The sequence below is a fragment of the Pogona vitticeps genome, chromosome 3, assembly GCF_051106095.1.
Source record: "Pogona vitticeps strain Pit_001003342236 chromosome 3, PviZW2.1, whole genome shotgun sequence".
Lineage (NCBI taxonomy): Eukaryota > Metazoa > Chordata > Lepidosauria > Squamata > Agamidae > Pogona > Pogona vitticeps.
The window spans coordinates 175737628-175757034 of NC_135785.1; the positions used below are offsets into that span (position 1 = coordinate 175737628).

The 19407-nt window shown below is 43.8% G+C and overlaps 1 long non-coding RNA gene across 1 annotated transcript; it reads right to left on the bottom strand.

Moving 5' to 3' along the window:
* Nucleotides 1-12906: 12906 nt before the first annotated feature.
* On the bottom strand, nt 12907-19217 carry LOC144588148 (uncharacterized). Its single transcript, XR_013543516.1, has 2 exons — nt 19090-19217; nt 12907-13119 (listed from the first exon to the last, which is right to left on the bottom strand). It is a non-coding gene; the product is annotated as an uncharacterized LOC144588148 (long non-coding RNA).
* Between the last annotated feature and the right edge of the window lie 190 nt (nt 19218-19407).

The following is a 19407-nucleotide window of genomic DNA, read 5'->3' on the forward strand; positions in this document are numbered from 1 at the left end:
CAGAAAAGAACTTTTACAGAACACATACAAAGTGTACTTTACCAATGTAATCTGATTTTCTTGATTACAAAACATAGCAATTTATGCTTTTAAAAAATTAAAACACAGCATTGTACAGATACGTGAAGGTACTGAGATTTGAAGGACAAACCGGAAGTCAACAGGTGGGCCAAACGGTGCTAACTGAGCCTACCTGCCTACGACTTTTGCCTGCCCTACATCACTGCTCAGGATAGTATGTTAGTTTCTGCAAAGTGTCTTCTTCTTGGTTTTGCTATCAGGGGACCCATGAGGTCCCATGCTTAGAGATTTAGCTTGTTTCTAGCCTTTGCTTCCTTCCTTCCTAGCCTTTCTTTTCTTTGTGCCTTTCCCCAAACCTGGATTTTTCTTATAACAAACATGGCTGGAGAAGTTTCCATAAGATAACTCCATGCAGTTAATTGCATGTTTTTCTTAGTGAAGGGCTAGATTAGAGTGGAGATAGGAAAACTTTGACCTTTTAGCTGCAATTCCCATAAACCCCCCAGCCAGCATGGTGCATGGAGTATGGAACTTGGAGATCAAGATATCTAGAAGGCCAAACCATCCCCACCCTCCTTTATTTGTCAAGCGGTCCTCCTTATTGATGATGTGTAAAGTGGCTACCCTCCCAATTCCCTGAGTAAGTTTCCCTGCCTGAGGTGGGAAAGTGGAAGCTTTGACTGCAAAATGTATCTAACCTATCTTTTCTCATTTTTTAAATTAAATCATTTGGTGTGGGAGGGAGATCATTGTATAAGAAAGGAAGGAAAACACACTGATATAATGACTGATGCAGAACAGGAAGGATGTGGCATGGCATATCAACTCCGTATGAACTTAAGATGTCAGTCCCAGGAGTGGGCATTCTGGAAGCACTGTTCAGACCTTTCATCAAAAATACAGTGGTGCCTTGTTTAGCGATTGCCTTGTTTAACGATGCATTCGCTTAGCGATGAGGTTTTTGGAGCAATTTTGCGCTCCGTTTAGCGATGTTCCCTATGGGGAAATTTCGCATAGCGATGTTCAGGACCTTGCCTCACTTAGCAATGAAAGTTTTAGGTCCCCTGTTTCGCTTAGTGATGTTCCATTTTCGCTATTTTTAAAGTGTCTTAAAATGTTCAAAAAAGGTTTTAAATGCTTGGAATCGTTAGTACACCTTGCAAAGCCTTTGCAAACTTAATTTGGCTTTGTTCTGAGTCTTCGTTAATTTTTGGTGAATTCCCCCCCCCATTGGGAAGCATTGAACTGCAGGTTTGACAGCTGTTTTAGAAGGTGCACTAACGATCCCAAGCATTTAAAACCGTTTTTGAACCTTTTAAGGCACACTTAAAATTGCAAAAATGGACATCGCAAAACCATTGGAATGCATTGAATAGGCTTCAATGCATTGCAATGGGGGAAACATTGTATCGCTTAGTGATGTTTCCTGTGGGGATTTTCGCTTAAGGATGGTAATCCATTCCCATTGGAACGGATTAACCGGTTTTCAATGCATTCCTATGGGAAATGGTGTTTTGCTTAGCGATGTTTTCCCATAGCGATGTTTTTTTGGGAACCAATTAACATAGTTACGCGAGGCACCACTGTAACTGATTGTTGTCTAGCTAGACGTTTCAACAAAACTGCAGCTACCTCTGTTTATTTCTTTCTATATATATTAATTTCCAATAAACTGCAGGAAATACAAAGCACAGGGTGTTTCAGAGAGATATTGAACACTATGCTTTATTTATTTATTCAATTAAAATCCCATCTTTCTCTTAAACCTGGACCATAAGGCTGTTACCTGGTCATAGTCTCGTGCAATATGGTGAGCAGTAGTGCATATCCACTTAAATAACAATAGTAATGACTAATTATGATATTTGCATATATTATTTTAATTAGCATAAGCAAATGTAATGCAAGATCTTCTCCTTTTGTGTGAATAATATCTTCATTTTTAGTGTTCCTTGTCCTCAGTGACCTTCTTTTTGACAGTGAAGCAAAGGCTACGCTACTCCTGGGCTTGAGGATCACTGCAGGGAGGGGGGTGAGAATTTGGGAGGTACTCTGTGAGATACACAGGGTCCAGGCCATTTAGAATGTTAAGGATAGCAATTAACACTTTGAATTTGATTTACAAGCAAACTAGGAGCTAGTGAAAATGGGCAAAAAGAGACATGTTTGCTCGAATGTAAATATTGGTTGCAGAATTCTGTGCCAAGAGCAGCTCCTATACCATCTATAAGCATTACTCCTGGTAAACCGTGTTGAAGTGTAACAAACATATGGTATGACTTTACTCATATAGTATGAGGAAGCATGTTCTTTCAATGACCCTAGTAGCATGGCCATAAAAGCATTTCCACACTTGACAAGGGTATTCTAACCCTATTTACACACAAATAAACCTGAGTTCATTTGCAATTTATTGTTATGTACCATCAAGTCACCTTCAATTTATGATGACCTGTGAATGAGCAATCTTCAAAATGCCCTCAACAGGCCTGCTCAGCTCTTGCAAACTCAACCCCGTGGATTCCTTTAGGGAGCCAATCCATCTCATATTTGGGCTTCCTCTTTTCCTGATGCTTTTAACCCTTGCTTAGCACTACTGTCATTTCCAGAGAATCTTGTCCAATTAAAATGCAGACAGGATTAAAACCTTCACAAATTAATTTTCTCTTTCTTAGAAATGGTAGGGTTAGGTAACATTACTGAAAGTGTCATAAGAACAGTGTAAAATAATGCCAAAAAAATACATGCAAAGAGTACCAAAAAACTATATATTTCTGACAATGGAGCTCAAATTAAGCCCACCAACTGGTTTCCCATTTTTAATCATTTTAAAATTCCTTTCTGTATGCTGTTTTTAAATCTTGTTTCTTTTAATAATTTGTGAGCTGGCTGGAGTCCCGCTGCTGAGAGAAAGATGATGCAGACATAAGATGATAAATGAATGAATGAATGTTACATTAGATTTGATTTGACCAGCATTAAGTGGTCTGATATCATTATGGCATAAAGTTACTGTAATTAGAAGTACTGTATACCAGTTTGTAGAAGGGAAAATTCCCCAAAGTGTAACTGAACCATGCATTATTTTCTTATCTATTAGGTGGGGCTGCTGTAATAATAGCTGCAGTGTTTTGATTTGAATGAACTGCTATAATTCATCAGAAACATTTTATGACAATAGAAGGAAAGAGAGAAGGGAAGATTGGTTCCTGCTGATAAAAACCAATTACTTGTGCACCGTGTTTAGTGCTAAGGAAGAAAATATGCAGGGGGAAAAAACTGGATTGGCAGTGGTGGAAACATCTGGTGAGGATATAGTTCCTTGGTCACTAGTAATTCTTGTAACACCTAATCCCTAAAGAGAATTCAAAACAGCAGGATAATGTGATTAAATGACTGTTATTTTTTCAGTGTTGGTGGGAGGTTTGACCAGCCCCTGCTGTCTGTCCCCCACTCCCTACGGGTCTTTTAGCAAAGCAGCTAAATCAGGCAAATAAGAGCACTTCAGGCGGTCTCAACCCAGGGGACGGAAAGTTTGCCTGTCTTCACATGTGCTTCACCATACTTTGGAATGATTATCAGAAGCTTTGTCTTTTCCCATCCTCTCAAGTATAATCATCATCATCCTGTGCTGCCAAGTCAATTCTGATTTGCGGTGACCCTTTCCAAGGTTTTCCAGTACAGAATACACAGAAGTGCTTTACCATTCTCTTCTTCAGGGGACACCCTGGGAGTGTGCAGCTGGCTCAAGGCCACTCGGACTGGTTCTTCTCCCTGGAAGCACAATGGGGAATCGAACCCCCTAACCTCTGTAGCCAGATACCTAAATCACTGAGCTATCAACCCATTCATAGGTAACTGGATGAAGGAGCTTTCTGTTGAAAGAGAAGCTTGTGAAGATCTTGTTTTTCCAAGTGTCAGTCTGTTTTATGTAGGGGTTTTTTTCTTATACAGTATATTACAATGACTACTGCTATTTTATAGTATTACGAGGGGTTGGTGCCATGTATTGAGTCTTACCCAGAAAAATTTGAGCTAGGAAGCTGTAAATTGCAGAGTGCATTGGCCAATTTGTCTACATTCAATGGTGCAAAAATCAGCTACCTACGATTTTAACTTGCGATGTGCAAGATGGCAACCTGATAGCAGGAGTGTGTTTTCCTCCTGCTGGGTCGGCTTTTCCCTTTTCTTTTTGGTTTCTTCTCTTTGGTCTCCTGTCTTTTGCTTTCTTTGTTTTTCTTTGCTATTTGCCTCCCTCCTTGACGCAGCTGCTATCTCCACCAAGAAAGATTGGAGAAAAGAATAACAACGTGGTTGCAGCTGTTGCCCTTGAGGAAAACCGGCAGGCAGGCTGGAATGTAGTGAGCTTTTTAACTGGCTTTGCTTACCTGCCTGGCTGTTGCTTCCACTGGAGCCTCCTGGTGTCTCTCTTGCTGGGGCTTCCCCACTTTCTGGAGTGGGGCTTGCTGCGGTTTCCCACTTTCTGGAGCCTTCTGCTTTCCGCTTGTTTCCACCCTCCATTCTGTGCTGTGCTTTGCTCCTCGAAACTCAGGACTACAGGCTCCCACGCTGATAACAGCAAGCTGGTCATCACACCCTGGTCCCAATGTGGATGAAGAGTTCGGAGCCAGCTAAAGGAGAGCACAGTAACTACGATGGGTCCGGCAGTGGTGATGTACAGTCAACCCTCGACTTACAAACGGCTCGAGTTACAAACATTTCGACTTACAAACCACTCTGATAGAAAAATATTCACTCGACTTGCACACTTAGAATCGAGTTACACACCAAAAAAACGTGTTTGAGGTGGGGAAAGCATGAAGTTTGAACTTTCAGTTAACCGTTGGCCAGTGAAGAGGGTGCTTATCTGCTTCCTCGCTCTTCCCAGCGTTTTGAGAGTGGATTTGGAGACAGTCTTTAAACTGCCTGGTACTGCTGGTATTGCCTGGTACAGTGCGGTACGGACTGTATTTTTATTTTTTGGCGCTTTTTTAATTTTTGATTTTTGGATTTTTAAAAGGTGTTCCCTCCTTCCTTTGCTGCCCCCCTTTTCCCCAAAAGGTGCTTGTATTGGCTTGTCTTGATTTAAAAGGTGCTTTTCAAGATGATCTGTTGTCTGAAAGGTGCTTGGTTTTTCCCAGAGTGTTCTGTTGAAAAGGTGTCTGTTCCCTCCTTCTCTCCCTCATTTCTTTCCTTTTTTTTTTAACCTAAGTCATCTTAGGTTAAAAGGAAAAAAAAAGAAATTCTGCCCCTAGTGGTAGGAATGGATTAACCAGCTTTGCATTAGTTCCTATGGGAAATGCCCCTCAACCTAAGAACCAAAAACAGCCGGAACAGATTAATTGGTTTTCAGTGCATTCCTATGAGAAATGCTGATTCGACTTACACACTTTTCGACTTACAAACTGCCTTCCAATACGGATTAAGTTTGTACAGTGGGGTCTTGACTTGAGAACTTAATCCGTATTGGAAGGCGGTTCTCAAGTCAAAAAGTTCTCAGGTCAAATCTGCATTTCCCATAGGAATGCATTGAAAACCATTTGATCCGTATCTGCTCTTTTCCGTCCATAGAAACTAATGGGAAGCTGCTATTCCACCTTCGACCACTAGAGGGGGATATTTTGTTTCTTTTTTTTTCTTAGGTCAAGAAAGGTTCAGGGAAGGCAGGGAAAATACAGTCCAGGCAGTACCAGGCAGTCTGAAGACTCCCAATCCACTCTCTAAACGCTGGGAGGACTGAGGAAGCAGAAGCAGGCACCCTTTTCACTGGCCAACAGTTAACTGAAAGTTCAAATTTTGCACTTTCCCTGCCTCCCACCTGTTTTTTTTTTAGTTCTTAACTCAAATCTAAGTACTTAAGTCAAGTCAATATTTTCCTATGAGAGTGGTTCTTAAGTCAAAATGTTCTTAACTCAAGCCGTTCTTAAGTCAAGACCCCACTGTAAGTCGAGACCCCACTGTACAAGATCTGCATCAAGGAAGCCCCAAAGGCCCCAACCTGGTCTCGGTAGCAGCAAACACAGTCCCATCTCAGCTGAAGGCCTGGAACTGTCTCTGGACATGACCGAGGCATATATGATCTGGGGGGGGGGGTATTCTGTTTTGTCTCTCCCCTTTTCTAAGTGTTAATTTTTAGTTGCTTATGTTATCATTTAACTTAATTTCATTGCGCTTACTATGTTACGGTTTGTTTGTTTGATTGTTTATCTGATTTGATTTGTCAATTTGTTAACTTTGTTACTAATTATGTTGTTCTTTAGTCGTTAACTCTTTTGCTTTTCTCTTTTTCCCTTCGTTGGCATGGAGTGGAAGGCCTGCCCCCTCCAGAGCGGGACTTTGTAACATCAGATTGATCTCTGGTAGAGGGAGATATGGTGTAGGTGCTGTTGCCTTGCGTTACAGAAGAACGGTGAACAGATGCTTGAAATCTGTTCACTGTTCTGGCACTGTGACCTCCTGCCAGACTCGAGGTAGTCAGCTCAGCTGGCCCTCCACTCTAAATCTGGTGTTGTTGAATGCCAGATCTGTATCAAGTAAGTCCCAAATCATACAAGATCTGATTCTGGAGGAGGATGCAGATCTGGCATGCATAACCGAAACATGGATGGGCAGGGATGGGGGTGTTTCCCTGACTCTTGCCTGCCCTCCCAGTTATGCAGTCCAACATCAGGGTAGACTGGCGGGGTGGGGGGGAAGTAGCTATTGTTTATAAAAACACCCTTCAGATTGTTAGGCGCTCTGCTCTGGCGACGCCGGGTCTAGAGGCCCTCCACATGTCGGTTGGGGCCAAGGATGGTATTGGGATCTTGCTGGGTTACTGTGCTTTCCGCAACCCAGCCATTTACTTACCGGAGATGGCGGACTTTGTCTCTGTGGCACTGTTGGTTTTCCCAAGGCTTTTGGTCTTGGGTGACTTCAACGTGCATGTGGAGGCGGAGGTTTCTAGTCCAGCTCTTGAGTTCTTGGACACCATGACCTCCTTGGACATGTCCCAACATATCAACAGCCCCACTCATGTGGGTGGCCACACACTGGACGTGGTGTTCTCCACTGAGCAGAGTGAGTGTGCTCCGATGGTGACTGACCTTATGTCTGCCCCCTTGTCATGGTCGGATCACTGCCTAATCAAATTCAACCTCACAGTGGCTCCCCCCCCCCCCGCAGGGAGCAAGGACCTGTTGTTATGGTCCGCCCTCAAAGGTTACTGGATCCTATTGGATTCCAGGATACCATGAGAGGGATTCTGGCCGATCTGACTGGTGCTCCTGTCAAGGCTCTGGTGGATAGTTGGCTGGCTGCCGCCACCAGGGCTGTTGACATGATCGCACCTAAATGCCTTCTCCAGTGCAGAGATCGCCCTTCGCCCTGGTTTAACCCAGAGCTGCGATTAATGAAGTGAAATAGGAGAAGGCTAGAGCCCATATGGAGGCAGAACTCAACGGAAAATAATCAAATACTGTAGCTGTCAAGATCGTGACTAACCTCTACCAATCTAAGGTGAAGGATGCTAGTCGATCTTACTTCGCTGTCCGGATAAGCAAAGCTTCCAATCAGCAGGCGGAACTTTTCTGTATAGTTCGCGATCTTTCCGGAACTGGTCATGGTGATTGCCCTCCCTCAAGCATCTCACCTGACCAATTTGCAGCCTTTTAAAAATCAAAAGTGGAGGCCATCCACCAGGATCTTGCCCCCTATTTGGAAACAGCAGATCGAGCTGAGACTTCCAGCGCTCCATCTTGCCCAATGAGACTTAACCACTTTCAGCCTGTGACGTCAGATATGGTGCACAGAGTGCTTGACCGCTGTCATGCCACCACCTCTTCCCTTGACCCTTGCCCGGCCTGGCTAATCAAAGCAGCCAGGCCTATAACATCTGAGTAGGCTACAGCAATAATTAATGGGTCCCTCAAGGAGACACTCATTAGGCCCATTAGGAAGAAACTGAGCTTGGCGGCAGGCTGATATTGGTAATTGTAGGCCCGTCGTCAATGTTTCTTTCCTTAGCAAGATAGTTGAGAGGGTGGTGGCCGATCAGCTACAGCCTCTTCTGGATGAAACCAATGCCCTGGATCCATTCCAATCAGGCTTCAGGCTGCACTATGGCACGGAAACAGCATTGGTCTCCCTGTTTGATGACTTGCTGAGGGAGGCCGACAAGGGGAAAATGTCTCTGCTGGTCCTTCTCAATATCTTAGCCACCTTTGATACCGTCTATCACGGAATCTTCCTGGGGAGGCTCTCCCAGTTGGGAATCTGTGATCTGGCTTTTGCCTGGCTCCAATCCTTCTTGGAGGACCGTCCCCAGAGAGGGCAGATTGGAGAGAGTTTTTTGGTGCCGTGGAGCCTCAATTGTGGGGTCCTGCAGGGCTCGATTATCTCTCCAATGCTGTTTAACATCTATATGAGGCCACTGGGAGGGGTTAACAGGGGATGTGGAGCTTCGTGTCATCAGTATGCTGATGATACTCAGCTCTACACCTCCTTTTTTCCAATAGCAGTGGATGCTGTCTCATCCCTTTAGCGCTGTCTGGAGGCTGTTCAGCAATGGATGCAAGAGAATGGACTGAGGCTGAATTCGGGCAAGACGGAGGTCCTTCGGGTGGTTGCCCTGGACATCTGTGTTCTGGGAAACTCCCTCTCTTTTTTTGGGGGGGGTGACTCTTGCCACCAAGAGTGAGGTTTGCAGCTTGGGTGTACCTCTGGACCCGGCGTTCACCATGGAGACCCAGGTGTCATCAGTGGTCCGTTCCGCACATTTCCACCTTTGGTGGATTGCCCAGCTGCATCCCTATCTTGATGTGGGGGCACTTACCACTTTGGTCCATGCACTTGTAGTCTCAAGACTGTAATGCGCTCTACGTGGGGCTGCCTTTGACATTGGTGCGGAAAATTCAGATGGTACAAAATGCCGCAGCCAGACTTCTAACTGGGGTGAAGAGGCACCAACATATTTCCCCCACTCTGGCCGCCTTGCATTGGTTGCCCATTCGTTTCCGCACTGATTTCAAACAGCCACCAATGACTCCAGGTGTTGTTGGACTTTCATCTTCATCAGCGGGAGAAATGGTCAGGGATGGTGGGAGTTAGAATTTCCCATCTCATTGCTGGAGAGTAAGCGTGATTACCTTCTGTTCTTCCCCATCATATTACGTTCCATCTAGTAAATTTTTAAAAACTCCACTATTCACATTCTATGTAATACTGTAGATGTTTATATTTAGCACCTATTTCAATATAAACAAAGTAGCGTGTCATTAATTCATTTTTTTTCAGCTTCTCATGTTATATCTATGGTTGCATGCTGTTTTGTGGTACCTATCTTCTCAGGAGATAATACCTAGGAGTCTGACCCACTATGTATTTTCTGCTCTTGTTTTGCATTAGCTGTTGCCAGGATGTTAAAATAATCCACACTTTAAAAGTTTGCTACCAGTATTAACAGTGCCATGGCCATCCCATTTCACTTGGGGATTCGTATATTGCCCTCTGTGTGTCTGAAGAAGCTCATTCTAATCCACGAAAGCTCACTCTGAAATCACTCTGCCACAAAACTTTGTTTTTATTTTACTTTGCATTTATTAAGATGCATGCTGAAATAGACTAAGATGGCTGCCCCTCTGCAATTCTTTGCCAATGGTAACTGCAAGCTTTTTTGTTCACACATGCTTTCATTTTTGTGGTTGCATGATCAGAGCAACTACGCTGGATTTGTTTTTAGTCTTTCTCCCATTACGCTACCTTTTGGCATTTCTCCCCTTTCCCTACTAACATGATCGGATGGGAAGACATCCCACAAATAAGATATAGGAGGCTTATTTGCCATTCCAGGAAGGATGGACCAGTTTCTGTGAAGTGGCAACCATGCTATGCACCCAGCCGCATATACTTAATAAAACATTAAATGTGGTGTAAGAGAGTCAGCCCAAAAGCAGAATTCCCAGAAATCAGTGAAACCCATGGCAATTCTTCCTCCAGCTGCACATGCCTGCCTTTTCATCTTTGCTTCTCCTAAGAAGCTCGAGCATAGTCTCCTCCTGTGCTTGAACTGAACTGGAGAGAATGATGCTTTCAGAACATTCCCAAGGGGTGTGTAAAGTGGAGATTTAAGAGAGGTTTCCAAAGACAAAGTAATTGCTACAAGATGACTGTAAAATAAGGAAGAAGTTGTGCAATGTTTATATTGGAAAAGTCATCTTTTGTCTCGAGTGTTGCCGGCGGACACGTCGAGCTGTTCCAAATAGGCTCTCACATACAGCCTGTTCGTAGCAATGTTCCAAGAGGATTTACTGAGACTTAAGCTGCTCTCTTGGCGCACGCTGCAATGTAACTGTTGATAAGCTCTGCCATTATTGTACTGGCATTGCATTCCCGCTCTGTGAGTAGTGGGATTTTTGCATGTTCTCTAGAAATCCTGCTTCCATGACAGCAACTGGTGATAATGATAAGAAGGAAAAACTTACACCAAATCTCAGCCTCTCAAAATGTAGGTACCCCTACAGTTCTCACGGAAAAGTATTCTGGAGGCGCTACATCCTTCAGCTGGACAGTTATTCGCTCACAACAAGAAAAGGGTCCTTATAGATTGGTGTGAGGTATCTTTGAGATCACAGAAATTGTGGTTAAAAGTTCTGAATCTGTCAAAACCCTCTTGCCTTCTGTGCTAGCATGGGGAAGCTGTATATCTGCAAACTAGAGGTTCCGAGGAGATGACTATATTGGCCATTTACCCACAATTTATGTCGGATTAGGTACAGATGAATTCAAATTAAAACCCAGTGATTACACAATGTAAAGCTCAGTGTGAGGAAGTCCATTATGGAACGGTGTTTTTTTGAACTGGGAATTGGTCTTTTTTTTTCTTCAGCTAGCAAGGGTGTTTTCAACTTGTTATGACTGGTTTGAGATCACTTTCCCCCCACTTTCTACCCAATGTAATTGCCTGATTCAATGCAAAGGGGCGCTCCCAGTGTGCCACTTCCCCTAAACCGAGTGCCCTAATTTCGAAACAATGTCTTATTTCAAAAAGCCATTTCAAGTCAGTGCTGAGAAAACCTGATTAGATAAACTGTCAAAGTGCAGCAGCTCAAACTATATTTTCCCCATTGCATAGTCACACTCTAAGGACACAAAACACACAGGAAGAGAAAAGCTACCTATATTAAATACTCATATCCTGCTGTCTTTGCTAAGTACAAACTTTCACACCGAAAGGTCAACTCCATATCTTTAATCAAACAATATATATATAAAATAGTCATTCTAAAAAACAATTAATGTGTAATGAAACAATTTGGTTGCAAAAAAAAAACCTATTGTGGTGCTTTACCCTTGACTACCCTATTTAAAGGATAGTCATCTGATAGTACCACTGGCAGAGAGTTCAAGGAAATACCACCACAGAGACTTATTTATTTATTTATTGTTTGTTTGTTTGTTTAAAGATCGGCTTGAATTTAAATGCTATTAAGCATTTAAAAGGTTTTATGCATTTTATTTTGTTGTGTCCTTAGGATCTGCCAGAATCAGTTAGAATAGATCCAAATAAATAAAATCTGCCACTCTTAAGAGACAGACATCTGTTTACATATTTGTCATACTTTGCTCCTATTGAGGACTATTTGCCAAAACTCCAATCAATTCTAATTGGGCCAGAATTCATTCTACATAAACTCAAAGTAAACAATAAACATCCAAACCATGCTTCATGTGTAGGCATCCTTCAGTCTCGAGAGACTATGGTAACGTGATCTGAATAGAGGTGTTGGAACAACATCTAGTGTGGCTGAGAAGGCCAATTTGAGAGTGACAATCCCTTCCACACTGAAGACAAATACAATCTGTCCCCTCTCCAGCTCCATGATTTTGCTGGTTTCAGGATTGCCTCTTTGCCTCAGCCTGCTGAATAAGTGTTTCTTCAAATTGGGAGAGGCCATGCTGCACCGCCTGCCTCCGGGCTGAATGCTCAGATGTCAAGGGTTCCCATCTGTTGAGGTCCATTTCTAAGGCCTTCAGATCCCGCTCATAGATACCCTTGTATCGCAGCTGTGGTCTCTCTTTGGGGTGATTTCCCTGCACTTATTCTCTATACAGGAGATCCTTTGGAATCCAACTGTCAGCCATTCTTACAACATGCCTAATCCAACATAGATGCCGCTGTTTCAGTAATGTACACATGCTAAAAATTCCAGCTTGTTCTAGGACTACTCTATTTGGAACGTTGTCCTGCCAAATGATACCAAAAATGTGTCGGAGACAATGCATATGGAACGTGTTCAGCTTCCTCTCCTGCCGTGCACAAAAGATCCAGGACTCACTGCAGTACAGGAGTGTGCTCAGGACACAGGCTCTATAGACCTGGATCTTGGTGTATGCCGTCAGCTTCTTATTAAACCATACTCTCTTTGTGAGTCTAGAGAACATGGTAGCTGCTTTCCCAATGCCTTTATCCAGCTCAACATCTAGGGAGAGAGTGTCAGAGATTGTTGAGCCAAGGTATACAAAGTCATGAACAACCTCAAATTCTTGCATGGAGATAGTAATAGAGGGAGGTGAGTCCACACCCTGGCCCATGACTTGTGTTTTCTATCGAAAGTCTTGGCAGGCCTTACGAAAAGGTAAGTTGTTGGAGGTCTACGTAAGTTGTTGGATGTCTTCAGCAGAATGGTCAACAACAGCTGCATCATCGGCGAAGAGGAAGTCCCGCATGCATTTCAGCTGGACTTTGGTCTTCGCTCTCAATCTAGAGAGATTAAAGAGCTTTCCATCTGATCTAGTCTGGAGATAGACACCTTCTGTTGCAGTTCCAAAGGCGTGCTTCAGCATGACAGCAAAAAAGATCCCAGAGTCGGCATGAGGACACAGCCATCTTTCACTCCACTTCATATGTCAAAGGGATCTGATGTTGAGCCATTAAAAACTACAGTGCCCTTCATTTCCTCATGAAAGGATCTGATGATGTTAAGGAGTCGAGGTGGACATCCAATCTTGGGAAGTATTTTAAAAAGGCCATCCCTGCTAACCAAGTCAAAGGCCTTTGTAAGATCTATGAAGGTCACAAAGAGTGGCTGTTGTTGTTTTCTACATTTCTCCTGAAACTGTCTGGGGGGGGAAGACATGGAAAAACAATAAACAAATTAATCTTGAAGATTGGTATAATGAAATGTGGAGTTTATCAGTTAATGATAAGTTAACATCTGAAAATAAAAAGTATTGCGAGGCCGGCTCGAAGAAAGTGTGTGCTGAAAAATAAATGACTCCCAAAGACAGAAGACTTCGCTTTGTTTAGCTCTTTCAGTTTGCTGGGGAGAGACTGTTCTTTCTGTTAGCTGGGGAGAGACTGTTCTTTCTGTTAGCTGGGGAGAAAACTGAACTGCCTCACAGCTTCTCTCTGCAGTGTTCTTCTATTTTCTCTTTCGGTTTCTCCCTCAGCTTTATCAGCTCAGCTCTCTCCAGCCACTGTCAGAGTGATTTATTGCCTATAAGAACGCCTACTTTCAGCAGTTTCAGCCTATCAAACAGCTTATACAGCAAAACCTATCCTATTACAATGCAATAGGAAATGAGGAAATATGCTTCTTCCTGTTGCCTATAGATATATGGAGAGTACATAGACTTATAGATATAGCTACATACAGTAATAAACTCTCTTTTCTGCTGCTGCAGAACCATTTCCCAACATTCCCTCCGTTGTTTATTTAAGCAAAGGATTATAGTCATCTAGCCTGATACAATCGCTTAGGGCTAAGAGAATCTGATGGGATGGTTCAACGACAGTAGGATAGCAGTGTAGATACAAGAGCAGGCAAACATTGAATAACGCAACATTAAATAACTAAAATTACAATTATAATAATGATATACATAACAAGGGTACGCAACCAGGTCCGCTAACATGACATCTAAAGCTTGGCGATTCTGCAAAGCAACTGAACGTAGTTCGCTGAGCTCTGAATTTACAAGCTTTGAAGCACGGATGGTATCATTAAACATGGCTTCAGTGAAATTAGATAACTTTAGTAAACTGCGATAATTCCAGGTAGCGCCACTTCAGAATTTCAGACACCTTACTTATCTCTTTAAAATAATAATTGTCCTGCCATGGTCCTAAAGAAATACTCTGACCGCAGGAAAAGATCAATAATAACACTAAGCACATTATGAGTCCACAATGTCCTTTGGAAGCGCAGTGCGCCATGGTCGAACACATCGTGCAGGAATCCACACAGCTCCTTTGTCCAAAGCAATCGCAGCATATCCACGTCCCCAGGTGATCAGCTCGGCCGGGCCCTTCCAGGTAGGGTCCGGTGGCTGACGATATGACACCAAGGGTCGCGGCAGCTGCTCCTGGGACCTAAAATGAAGCTCAACAGGAGTGTGGTTCCTATTGTGAGGAAACAGCAAAAAGTTTAATGTGTACAATACATGAGCAACAGCTATAGGGATGTCAACTACAGGAACATTCTTCCCATGGTTCTGTTTCTGAAGAAGGGATTTAAAGGTTAAATGAGCACGCTCTACAATTGCTTGACCTGTAGAGTTGAAAGGAATCCCATGTTTAAGCCTAATTCCCCATCGTTTACAAAATTGAGAAAAGGCATCTGAAACATAAGCCGGCCCATTGTCAGTTTTGATCAAGTCTGGTCGGCCCATGACAGCAAACGTGCGAACACAATGCTGGATGACGTGTCTAGTAGTTTCTCCTTTCATTGGTGTCGCCCAAATAAAACCTGAATAAGTGTCAACAGTGAGATGAAGCTTAGAGAACGGGGACAACAATGGAGTATGAGTTACGTCCATTTGCCAAATCTCATTAGAATGTTCTCCACGGGGGTTAACAGCATCAAAAGGCAGATTCAAAGGAGAGGTAGTACAGGATGAACAGGCTGAGACAATGTCCCGAGCTTGAGCCATGGGAATATTAAACTGTTTATGAAGAGTCTTAGCAGATTGATGAAACATCCCATGCGAAGAAATAGGATCATCAAAAAGGTGAAAGGTCTCAGGGATGTCATGTAAAAATGAATCCGCCACCGCATTTCCCTGGACAAGGAACCCAGGCAAATTAGAATGGGAGCGAATGTGAAAAACAAAACACTGATTGATGCGTGACTGAAGCAGAGACTGCAAAGTGGAAAACAAGTCATACAGTTCCTTGTCCATCGAGGGAGCAAGATAGGAGAAAGGCAAATGCAACAGTAGTCGAAATACGTACTGAGTGTCCACAATTAGGTTAAAGTCCTGGTGAGCAAATATTTGAAAGGCAAGAATAACAGCAGCAAGTTCCGACCGTTGAGCAGAAGTATGAGAAGATGTAAATTGAGGAACCCAGTTACCACTTTCGTCCTGCCAGGTGACAACGCCCTTGCTTGGTGAGCCATCCGTGAACACGGTAGTCGCTGTAGGCAATGGATGATCTGCAAAGCAAGTAGTTAAAGTATAGGGAATAAGAGACAGCAAAGTTATACGTTTGTCCTTTGGAGGATTAGGAATGACTTTGCCGAGAAAGTCGGCGCATGCAATTTGGAAATCAACTGAATTTTGTAGAAGACGTTCAGCATCCCCTTGCCTGAAAGGAAAATAAACACAGTCAATATCAGAGCCAATCAACTGAACACAACGAGAACGGGCCTTAGAAAACAGGTCTGCCACAGCTGTGACAAATGGATAGAGTTTGCGAGAAGGTGTGTGAGGAAGATGCAACCATTCAATTATGGCAATCCTTTCAGATGTGACAGGAGCATACAGGATGGCTGTAGGGAGTGAAGGAGTAGATAAAATAGCACATGAAAGACGAGAAGAGTCTGGAGGTAGTCGATCAACGGCTTGAAGTTTAAGGCGGTGAGAAACAAGTTGAAACGCTTGCTTCATTGGCTCCGTGATAGGAATGACATCCGCCGGCGATGTGTGACCAGAGAGAGCGTCGAATAATGGAGAAAGTTCTTTTGTGGTGAGAGCCAGGAAAGGTCTAGCCCAATTAATATTTCCTAGTAGGCTTTGTAATTGTACTAAGGTCAGAGTAGATGGAATCTTCAGTTGAGGAAGCTTTGGTATAGATTCTTGTTGTGCTGCAGCATACATAGCCGCCTTATGAGAAATAGACCCCACATTTTGACAGACTCTTAACATATCCTGAATAGTGGTTTCTGGATTACTATAAATGGGAGTCAGTGCCTTTCTGCAGTCATCATTAGCATTTTCAAAGGCCAGCTGTTTTTGAAGCATAGAACGTGCCTTATGGTTATCAATTTGCCTTTCTATTGCTGTAATCAGGCGACTAACAAAGTCAGAGAATGATTCTGTAGGGCCTTGTCGAATGGTTGTAAACCCAGGTGATGGCCCCTCAGTAGACACTGGCAACTTAGCCCATGCTTTTTTCATAATTTTGGCAAGCTGTTCAATGGCAAGGTCTGAAAGGCCAAGTTGTTGGGCTGTTGTTTGAAACTGCCCATCACCAATAAGTTGATCCCTGGTAACCCTGTTTATGACTGCTTGGTTTGACTGGGCATTTTGTTCAGCTTGCTCCGTTGCCAAGTGTCGCATTTCATCCAAAATTAACAGCGACTGAGCTGGAGGCAATAATGAACGAACAACCAGTTTCCAATCATTAGGTGTCAGCTTCTGTTCTGACAAATTTTCCAGTAAGGCATTGGTGTAGGGTGCATGAGGGCCATATTCTTTAACAGCCTGCAAGTCCTTGATCAGTTTCATTGGGATGGGTTCATATCGGTCCGGGACCGTGGCTGCACCAGGGATCGCAGCATTCCCGCCCGCAGCAGGAATTGCAGCGACAGCAGGGGTCCCCCGGATGATGGGAAATGCAGAAATCATTGGGTGTGCTGTATCCCCAGAGTCAATTAGCGCAGCGGACAGAGAAGCTGCAATCGGGGTTACCACAGGGGTTGTTCTTAAAGGTGCATTGTGGTCATTTTGTAGAAATAGGTCAGGAGTGCTAAAGTCATCATTGTCCAGTCTATCAGGAGGCTTCTTCCTACTGTGGTAGGAATCATACTGAGAAGGCAATGGAGGTGCAGATGGTAATAGGGATGCACTAGGTGCTGGAGGTAGGATCTGTGGCAAAGGAGGGTACATGGACATGGCCCCACATTCCATTTGTTGATTGAAAAGGATGTTCCTTGGGGAAAGATACTTAAGAGAAGCCCTCACTTTGCACCAACTAAAAAGAATGCGTGAAGTAATTTTTGGGTCGTTTTGAAATGTGCTCCCAATCTTCATCCATTGTTCTAAGTCAAGGGTGCCATGCTCAGGGACCCATGGACAACATGAATATATGGCCAAAACTAAGTCTTCCAGCTCTTTCTTTGTGGCTGGGTGGCCATGGCTTGTAATTAGAAAGAACAGTTCATCTACGAAAGCCTTTTGGTCTTGGGATAATCCTGAGCCCATTGTATGTATCTGAATTTGACCAACCTACTCACCCTTTGGGATCCTTTAAAAGGATGATTAGCGCGCTGAGCTCGTGCAGAGCGAGGTGGTAGGGCAGAACACAAGTACCGTCGTTCTGTGGTCGTAACTGAAGATTGATGGCCCTTTTCTTACGTTCGATCACACGGGAGCACCACTTATTGCGAGGCCGGCTCGAAGAAAGTGTGTGCTGAAAAATAAATGACTCCCAAAGACAGAAGACTTCGCTTTGTTTAGCTCTTTCAGTTTGCTGGGGAGAGACTGTTCTTTCTGTTAGCTGGGGAGAGACTGTTCTTTCTGTTAGCTGGGGAGAAAACTGAACTGCCTCACAGCTTCTCTCTGCAGTGTTCTTCTATTTTCTCTTTCGGTTTCTCCCTCAGCTTTATCAGCTCAGCTCTCTCCAGCCACTGTCAGAGTGATTTATTGCCTATAAGAACGCCTACTTTCAGCAGTTTCAGCCTATCAAACAGCTTATACAGCAAAACCTATCCTATTACAATGCAATAGGAAATGAGGAAATATGCTTCTTCCTGTTGCCTATAGATATATGGAGAGTACATAGACTTATAGATATAGCTACATACAGTAATAAACTCTCTTTTCTGCTGCTGCAGAACCATTTCCCAACAAAAAAGAGAAATGGTAAAGTTGAATGATTTCAAAGATGCATGGAATTTATACTTGGAATATGTTTTTTTGAAGGGAAAAGGCTGTATGCCAGTGAAGAACCAATGTATTTTTTGGAGAGGAATGGGGTGAAAAGTGATACAAATTGATATTATTGGTTACCTAGTCCCAAGGGTGAAGGCAGCACAGGTGGGAAACATTTATTGTGTGCAGTCACTGCTGAGTTTGTATTTTAGCTTTATTTCTGTTACTGTATCTGTAATTTTATTTTTTATCAATTAAAAAAGGGGGGGAAGACATTTTTGAGTTTTGTTGTACATTACAGCACATTCTTCATCTCATGGAATGTGCTGGGCCATCTCTATTCTGACTTTTAGTGCCTGGCTGTGATCCTTCCGTTCATTCAATCAAATTCTGATGTTCTTGCATTTCTCAACAGGGTCCACATTTTCATTTTGGAACTTTAGCTTCTTTTCTTGGTAAGACATGCAGAAAGGCCCTCCCATTACCTTTACCCCTCTAATTGGTTTGGACTAGGATACAGTAATTGGCAGGCCTTCATCATAGGTGGAGACACATTTGGTGCTGACAGAAGCAAGGACAGACTCTGTAGTAGCAATAGATCATTCCCACCAAACGCATCTTGAAGGCCATTAACAGGAAGGCACCTCTCAATCCACCTCGCTGATCTGTTCCCCGATTTATGTCACCAACTAAACACATCAATGAGAGCTAGTGTGGTGAAGTGGACAGATTGCTGGATTAAGACTCTTAGAGACCTGGGATCAAATTCCCCACTCCACCATAGAAACTTAGCTTGGGCATTACAGTGGCTAACCATCCCTTGAACATCTCATACCTAGATGTTAAAAAATAAACTCAGTCGAGTACTTTACTGTATCTTCAGCAAGTGAGCTTGTTGACATTAGCTGCTGTAGCGTTGCTGAGGGCTTGTGATAATTGTAGGTTATTACTTTTGGAGTAATTGGCAACACGCACGTTTGCCAACAAATATCTCACCAGGTTTGCTGGGGCTTCCTCGGAAACCGCCGTGCCCAGGATAACGGAGCATCACGATTCATCTTCTATGGTATGAAAACAGAAATGCTCGCGTGCCCCCCAGGGCGGGATGCTCCGCCGCCGCCGCCGCCGCCCGCCCCTCATCAGGAGCCCTCGGAAGGCGCGCGGCCGCCGCTTCGGGCAAAGGCGGGCTATCGCTTTCCACTCACGCGTTCGCCGGCATGTGGGCGTGTTTCGAGGCGGGGAAGGCGGCGGCGCGGCGGCAGCAGCAGCAGCAGCAGCAGGAGGAGAGGCGGCACGGGGCCGCCGCCGCCGCCG